The following is a 9,791-nucleotide window of genomic DNA, read 5'->3' on the forward strand; positions in this document are numbered from 1 at the left end:
AACCTCCTAAGATATCATCCGCCGTATCCTCACGATTTTGAAATTAATATCTCTCGTAAAAGTACTTCCACGCGTGATATTTTATTCCAGTAATGCTGGCTGTTGATTAACGGGAGACGTTTAGTCATTCGGTATCCACTTTGTTTTTATTCTCTTTCAGTGTTTGTGTTAAAGAAGTGAGGCTTGGTTCGTTTAGTGTTGATTCTCTGTCTTCATGTTTTGGTTTGTAGTTCGAAAATTAAAAGCTGTAGATGGAACTAAGAAAAAGCAAAAATATAATTCTTTAAACTAAATCAGGGATATAAATCTATCTGTATACTACGCGTAATGTATCTCTGCACCTACCTAATACCCTGCGAAATATTTGAAAATCATGAATTTACAAAAGATTTCTTTGATAAAAATGAAGTTTTTTCGATTATGAAAAGTGTTAAAATTATTTCAAAGCGTCCTATGTAAAGTCCCTTTACATAGGACGCTGTTTTTAAAAATCCCCCACACGGTTTTGGACCTTCCCCCTCGGGCGATGTTCTTGGCTAACCCACTGACTGCATCACTCTACGTTTACCCCTCATAAGCTTGTAGTTACATACAATAATACATATTGCAATTATTTTCGTAGTAATTACGAATGAATCGAAGGTGGTTATGTACTACGTGGTTTGTGACTATCGATTCCTTCGATAGCGATTACATATATTTGGACGCATCCTACAGAACCCTGTATGGGATTGGGATTGGATGAGTAGTGGCCTTTGCCGTGACCCCTATTCTAGCTAACCCTCTTATCCCATCGCCATCTATGGAGTCATCTGGGTTATTTCCAGCACGCTTCCACTCAAAATCAAATCAAGTGGTTCAGGGATATGAAAAAAGTCTTCGCCCAAAACCCGCAACCTATGGTTATGCATGAGGGACGTTGAAAATATCTCCAAGGCTGTTTCCCGTGAATGAGCAATCGGCCTGGTGGCGGGAAAAGGGGAACTTGGGAATTTTTTCACCCCTCCAACCTTCGTAATAATCTCGTGAATAAAAAGGCTGTATTTTTTTTACCGGAAAAAATATAAATTAAAAAAAATATCCGTTCGGAGGACTTAGCGTGAGTTTCCAGTACCCATGGTTCACTGGCGGTATTCATAGAACAAATTGGCATAAATGCGAAAATTAGGTCAATTTTGAGTTGACGGAAAAAATATTAGCGTATAAATTTTGAAGGCACATCGACGTATTCATTTTTTTCATGCGCTTCCGGACCGTGTTTCGTTAGCTGTAATCCGTTGTAACAATTAATTTTGAGTTTTTTGAGTTGGATGTTGATGAAATGATTGATGGGAGGAGGACAATGAAGCGGACAATAATGAGCAACAGAGGTGGAGTGGGGCAATTGTTGTTGACGGCAAGGGATGGAGTATATGGGGAGTTGGATTGTAATAGTTGTGGCGCGCGGATGTGTCTTTGCTCCCGAGTTTGTCTATAAAGTGTAATAACCAATATTTGTAAGCGCATTGAAGAGAAAATACAAAAAAAAACGTTACACCGTGAATCGTGAAAGAGGATACCTCGGAAAAAAATGACGTATATATAATATGGAATTGAGAATTAAAATCCAGGAAAGAAATCGAAGCAGCTAAGAAATAGCTCAACAAAATTTATATACCTTGAGTGCGTAAGTTCGTTGCTATATGAAGAATCTGAGTTTTTCCCGGTGAGTGACTTGATTGAATTGTTTCCGGGTATCCAACCGGGTCAGAGTCTGCATATTGTAGGCCGACGTATCTTAGGGAGACTTTCTCAGCATCTTCAGGGCTGATGATATTGGGAAAGAGCAATAGGGTAGTTTCCTTAATCAAAGAAAACGAAAGGCATTGATTGTGATTATTTGGTTTTAGAAATCCCAGTTTAGACGAATGGCAATGGTCAATTTTAACAGCATTTGAAAAAGGCCAGATTGGCGCCCATGCGATGCCACTCCACGTGACGTCACAGGGACCTAGTTTCTACACGAGTGGATAGGAGTTTTACATCGTCTGAGATTACCGATGCATGCATGAGGCACAGAGCTCAGGGAAGCATCTCTTAATAATCACCTTTTAAAACTGCCTAAGGTCGGAAAGTTTCCTTCGTTTGATAGGTTATTAATAATCCTTATTTAAGCCAATCGCTACATGATAGCAGGGTACTCTGCTAATTGCTAGCAGCCTGCGTTGTATCAGCGCTCAAAGCCCAAATCAAATAGATCAACACAAGGACCCTAAGATTTACAAACAACATTGCTACGGTTTTAATTATTTGAACAGCTTCCTCTATAAATATTCCTTCCTGAGTGGAGGTGCATTTTATTGAGGGGGGTAATGCATTCCATAACTTGGATGCTATAACAGGGAAGGAATTTAGGTACTGGTTTTACTGGCTTGGGGAGTGTGGAGAAGGCTTAAGTATGCCCGCGTTCTTCTGACGGAAAGTTTAGTCGTGAGGGTGAACAGGTTATAGAGGTATTCACGCATATGAGTATAAAAGAGTACATATAATACATGGGATAGGTTAAGAAGGATATCAATGAGAAGATTTACGTATAATGGCCGACAGGGGAATTGAAAATGGAGAGCGGCGTTAAACCAATCTTAGAATTGTTGACCGGTAACGATGGTAATACTAATTAAAGTGCTTGTTTGCCGTTCACCGACCGGAATTCACTTATTTAGAACATGGCCGAAATGCGCATCGAGTTAATGCCAGTTTTAGCGTCTCTCTGTATTTGCTCTCTTTGTGCAATGGGTCGGAACAAATAGAGCGGATCGATGCGAAGCCAAATTCCCCAGAACGAAACTAAACACGAATTATATTTGGAAACCACAGGAAATACGTGATTTGCATAGTTAAGTCGGGGTTTTAACATACGGCCGATTTGAAATGCACTCTAAATATGACCTTTGACCTGATTGGAACCCTTTAATATTAATATTTTGAAAAATAAGATTTTTATACTTTACCAATTACTTGGACACCTTTGAAAACCCACGGTTCAACTTTTTTTACACCGCATTTTTTTAACAGGTGGCTTCAAGCTTTACTGTGTTAAACTTTTCCATAGTCGAAAATGAAAGCATAAACTTTGTTTGGTTTACTAAATTTATTATTTCATTTTTCATACCGTATTTTTTAATTTTGCATGGGCATAATATTCCGACTGAATACCCATAAACTCTGATATACAATGTGATGGATGGACGAAGCAATTAGGAAAGAAGTCAGTTGAAAAGCACAGGAGAAGAAAAGGCATTCTGAAATAAGTTAAACCTACTAACAGCAGAGAATTCAATGATAGAAGAGAGGAAAAGATCATCAAATGATTAATGTGGAGCATGTTTCTCTATGGAAGCGAGGCTTTCACGTCGACAGTAACAGAGTAGGTAAGGGTGGAAGCATTCGAAATTTGGTGCTACCGGAGAATGATGAAGATGAAATGGATCGACCGAGTAAGCCGTCAGGAAGTGCTTAAAAGAGTGGGATAAACGAGAGCTCTTCTAAAAACATTAAGGAGAAGACGAGACAACTTCGTATCAATGGATTAGGATCGGCTGGTAAGGAAAAAGAATTCACCCTATCCGAGAATATTGGATGTATATCGGATCAGAAATATCCTCTCGCAATGTGGCAGGTAACAACTTTTTTTGGGCCCCAGTTGATTATTATTTTTTTTAAATTTTCAATTTATTTTTTAAAACTTGTGCGACATTAATCCATCTGCAGATATTTCTAATCTTGAGGTCTGACTTAATTTTATATCCATGTATTTTTTATTTCATCCGCTAAATTATTGTATTCAACTTAATTATCTCTCTCCGTTGAAATTACGTTACGGCTTAGTGATACCGTAATATCATTCATGTTTTTCGCTATTTCTATTTTGTTGATAAAAAGGGTAACCAGTCAATTCAGTCTATTTTTTTATCAGTGAGTATTTGTTGGATATCCGGCTCAGTATAGAATGTAAATGTGTGTTTCTAGTACTGCGGATGGCTAATAATTGTATTAAGGAGGAATTCTATTCTTTAAGAGGCTTAGGTATTGGTGGTTTATTTTTGCCAGATGGTTTTGGTTATAGCACTTCCTTTCTATGTGAGGACGGCTGGTGTTCTAACGCCCCTTACTACACGCCTTTTAGGCGGCTTGCGGGGTAGTATGTAGATGTGGATGCATAGAGGTCGACCCAACATCCACTACCCGGAGGACAAACTGGGTGGCTTAAAGCTCAGCCGCGGGGGTATATGATTTATAAAAGCATACATACTAATAGAAGGTGAAGCCAAGATATGTATAACAAACATACATGACCACTTCCAGGTGTCTAATTCACTCGGATGGATCTCCTTTGTACATAATAATTATTTTATTACTAATTATTTATTGTAATTAGTGTTGTTATTATTATTATTATTATTATTAGTATGAATTTAATTATACCAAGGAGTTTTAATGGTAATCCCTGAATTTCACTTATTTTGACGGCCATCGTGGTGTTCGTATGTGTTTGTACGAGGACAGGCCCCTTACTCTCAATGTCTCCTCGTAAGCCTTTTAAACCCTCTCCTCTCACCCTGATACTCTTCTTTCTCGATATATCGATCACAACATCATCCTCCCCAAGACGTCCTCCTGAAAGAGGAGAGAACGAGGTGTTTGATTACATTGGTGCTTTCTTCCAAATTGGCTACTCCTTTGTTACCACCCTGAGGCGAGAGGTTATTTCCAGCAGCATGCGCCTTACTGGTGACAGAAAAGTCGATAGATATACGTGTTTATCCAGACGAGATGCGGACGAACAAGCCCCAGCATAGAAAATAGTGCTGAGTCGTTCATGGATGAATCGTTCGAATTCGTTGAAGGATTCGCTTCACTTGATTAATTTTTTCTTCTTATCTTGACCGCGTTTAATTCATGGTAAAATAGTTCTCGGAGTATAGGTCAAATGTATGTGATTCAAAATGGTTTTAGCCAACGTTTCAGTTTATTTATAAACTATCATTAGGGCTTCAATATGTTCTAAGTTTTCCCTTGTATTTCTTCTTAAATTTTCCATTTTCGAAGTCCAAAAAATGGGTTAAGTTTCGATGTTGTTATGCAGCTACTTCTTTGGATTCTTCTCCTTGTGCTTCTATATTGTAGCATGGGATGACGGTGATATGAAAGTGATGAATAACATTCCTCCTTGGTTGATTGGATAATTAATTTTTTTCTTCTTATCTTGGCCTCGTTTAATTCATGGTAAAATAGTTCTCGGAGTAAAGGTCAATGTAATAATAATTAACAATTTATTTATTTATTTATTTATTCATTTAACTACGTACAAACAAGAAATAATGTTTATACAACAGTGTAAATTTACAAATGAAAACAAACATTCTGGTCCCGCTAAGCCGAAATTGGCTTGTCAGCAGGTGCCAACTTAAGCATTACAATTTGTCTTGTAAAAATTACTAAATTAACAATTTCACTAACAAACAAATTTTTACATTAAAAAAACATTCTTAATAGCAATTAAGCATATCAATATATAAAATACTGTTACATTCCATTATCAACAACCAGACAATATCCATCTCTTAATTTTTCTTTTTACTTCACTCAAAGATTTTAACTCTTTAAATTCGCTCTTCAAATTATTGAACAGTTTAGGTACAACAACTTTCAATTGCCTACAACCCTTATGCGTATAACATCGCGGAATCTCATACATTCCTAAAGCCCTTAAATCGATATTACTATTAATATTTCTTTTCCTTTTTTATCTATTATTAAAATAATTATCAATTATTAATATGTACTGATACAATTTATCAAGTGGTAATGTACCAAGGTCTTTAAAATACGAGTCACCTGAATGTCCACCATTTTCCTCCAAGTTAGTTTGATGAATCATTTTTAAAATCCTTTTTTGGTTGGACTTCAATCTTTTCATATTAGTCACACCACATGATCCCCACACAGTAAGGCCATATCTGAGAAGGCTCTCAAAAAGACCGTGATACATCATTTTGAGTACATTTTTCGTGACGCTGTCCTTCAGATAATAAAATTTGTACATAATGCATCTGACCTTTTGGTTCAATTTTGATACATGAGAATTAAAAGTGAAATTACAATCAACAATCAAACCCAAATATTTATATTCGTTCACTTGTTCTAAAATATTACAGTTACAAGTTATCATGTTGGAATGTAGACATTCATGACCGTGAGATTTAATATTTATTGATTTAATATTAGAAGCAAGATAAGTGATGTGCATTGTTTTAGATTTTTTTTCATTTAAAATTAAATTATTGTCATGGGACCATTTTAACATATTATTGATATCATTCTGCATATTATTGACGGCATTTTTGAAGTTGACATGACTAGATATCAAGACTGTGTCGTCAGCATACAAAAGTAAATTACAATTTTTAATACATTCATGCATATCATTAACATAAATTAAATACAAAATTGGCCCCAGAATCGATCCTTGGGGCACTCCCATTTTTATGCTGGTAATATCACTAACAACATTTTGAACTTTCACTACCATCTTTCTATTAAATAAATAATCTTTAAACCAATCAAGCAACAACCCTCTCACTCCAATATTGTATAATTTTTTAAGCAACAAAGTGTGATCAACCATATCGAAAGCCTTTTTATAATCAATGTAAGTTATTACAACATTCTTTCCTCTATCTAAATTATTTCGAATATTCTCTGAAAAGTATTCTAAGGCATCCTTTGTACCTTTCTTTTTTTGAAAACCATATTGATGCTCAAAAATTGCTCTATTTTTGTCCAAAAAATTTAACAGCATGTCTGCCACATATTTTTCTAATATTTTACTCATACAAGGTAAGATAGATATGGGCCTATAGTTCTGTGTTTGAAGGTGATTTCCACTTTTATAAACCGGAGGAACAATAGCTGTTTTCAATTCAACAGGAACAATGGAATTTTCTAAACTAGTGTTAATAAATATTTTTTAAACCGGTATAAAGATGCTGTTAGATTTTAAGTCTTTAATTTTCATCCAATCAATTCCAGGTCCTTTATTTTCAATATTCTTAAGAATATTTTTAACAACTTTTTCAGTTGCATAATTTACCACTATACTATTATTTATTGTAACAGGACTGTACTCGTATAAAACTTCTGAACAATTTATTCTAAGCTCTTCGTTATCTTTTGAGTACTGCTTTACAAAGAGATTGACCACAGATTTTAAATTCATCTTACCAGAGAAATATTTAACAATAGTATGATCAGGCCCCTTATTTTTATCTGCTCCAGTGATTAACTTAACTAGTTCCCAAATCTTTTTTGCATCATTACCTGCACGAATTATACTATGATAGTAAAAACTCTTTTTTGCTCGGCAGATTTCTTTATTAACTTGATTTCTAAAAGTTTGATACTCCCTTCTATAACTCAAATTCGAGGGACTATTTTTCCATCTCTTATAGAGGCAGTCTCTAATTTTAATTTTTTCAATTATTTCTTTATTAATCCAAGTTTTTTTATTATCTTTATTATCCTTCCGAGAACGTTTTTTCATGGCTTTACTGTATATTCCTTGAAACAGACGTGATAATTCTAGATATATATCATTAGGAGATTGCGAATCTAACATTTGAAGATCGTTTAAATCAAGGCTTGAAATCAGCTGTTTCACCGTTCTTTCACAAACATACGTTTCAGAAATTGTATTATTTAAAGTAGTCAATTTCAATGAGGGAAAATTATCTTTTTTAACCATACCAACTGCTACAGCATAATGATCCGATATGCAAGTCTGAAATATCACCCCATCACAATGAAAGGCATTCCCTCGGTAGAGTATATGGTCAATGCATGAGGAAACTAAATTTCCATCTACTATCACCTCTCTAGTATTTTCTTTAATTAATTGTATATATCCTCTTTGAGCTAATGCATCTTTGTAAACATTAATATCTGTGCCAAGATTGGCCATGAAATTAATATTGAAATCTCCACCACCAAAAAGTACATCTCTAGTTCGTAAATTAATAATTTCATCAAAAAATTCCTCTAAAAAATCTTTGAATTTGAGGTTAGGTGGTCGATACAGTCCCATAACAGTTATATCTACTCCTAATATATTTACAACACAAGAGATCGCTTCATAAGAAATACTATTAACCGAAATACAATGATAAATTTTATCATTAGAGACATAGATTAACACGCCACCTCCTCTACCAAAATTTCTAAGTTTAAATATCATTTCATAGCCCGGTATTTGGAAGTTCTCAACTTCTTCTTCCTTTATATTAACTTCCGTTAAAACCACAACTCCAACTTTGTTATTCATATTAATTTGATGCAAAAGAATAAGTAAGTCATTGAAATTTTTTCGGAGACTTCGTATATTCAAGTGTAAACACATTTCATCATAAGTCTTAACTATTTTTGAACTTTCAGATAAATTATACGTATGACATTCTCTGTAATCATCATCTATGATAGAAAACAAATCCATTCTTATACTTAGTATTTTAAAAAAAAGTTATATTCACACAAGTTATTAGCAATTTCAAAATTTATTTAAGTCATCTTCTGACCTTATTCTGATGATTTGAGAATGTTCATCTCTTTTTACTAATATTTTTCCAAATTTGACCCAAACATACCTAAAACCTTTCTCTTTACTCTTTTCCTTAGTTTTCCACAGGAGATTTTTATAATAACCTGTGAGTGCTTCATTTATAAAAATTTTCCCACTAATTTTCCCTTCAGTAATATCTTTGTTATCCAACCCTTTTCTTTTATCTATCCATGCATCTTTAACCTTTTTATTTGTAAATGAGATAACCAGCTTAGACTTTTGGTTTGGGGACTTATTATTTACGAAAAAGGCATCTCGAACATCATCATCTTTGTGATTATCTATTTTAATCGATTTCGCTATCTTATTAACTAATTCAATTGGAGAAGTATCTACATAATTTAAATCTATCCCAACTACTTCCACCTTATCCATCATTGCGTTTTGCTCCAGCTCATTCACTCTAATTTTTAAATCATCAATCACTTTATTTTTACAATTTAACTCATCTCTCAAATCAAAAATAATGTCTTTGAGTTCCTTGACCACCCTAATATTTTCACACAACTCATCATACCGTGCACTCATGAAATTAATGCTATGCGTGATTTCACACAAATTCTTATCAATATTGTCTAAGCGACCACTGACATCACTATTCCGACTGCCTGAAGATCTTCCTGATTCCATTCCACCTATGCTTACATCCATTATACGTTCCTTTTCAGCAATTTTCACAGCAGAAAAGGAGGCCTCCTGTGACTCGTCGTTGATGAAAACAGTTGAACGTCTGCAGTCACCGCATCTCCACTCAAGCTTCTTTTTCGCTGATTTGGCTCTCCAGGTGCTCTCAGATATTTTTGAGCATTTATATTGGAAGGATCCATTGCATCCATCACAACATACAAAAAGACCATCCTTTGGCAGAGGGTCATTGCATTTGGCACAAGACATGAAAATAATAATAATAATAATAATTCATTATGTCCTGGAGACATTACATGAATGCATAGGACAGGTCAAGATAAGAGAAAAAAAATAATCACACACAAAGGCACAGCAGTTCAACATTACGAAAAGTACTCATCCACAGTATAAAAACACTTTGTCATAAGAAACTTCCTCAGCTGGTTTTTGAAAGCCGACAATTTTTCAATGTTTTTTAAATGCCTAGGAAGGGCATTGTACATTTTGATGC

The sequence above is a fragment of the Ischnura elegans genome, chromosome 10 (genome assembly GCF_921293095.1).
Source record: "Ischnura elegans chromosome 10, ioIscEleg1.1, whole genome shotgun sequence".
Lineage (NCBI taxonomy): Eukaryota > Metazoa > Arthropoda > Insecta > Odonata > Coenagrionidae > Ischnura > Ischnura elegans.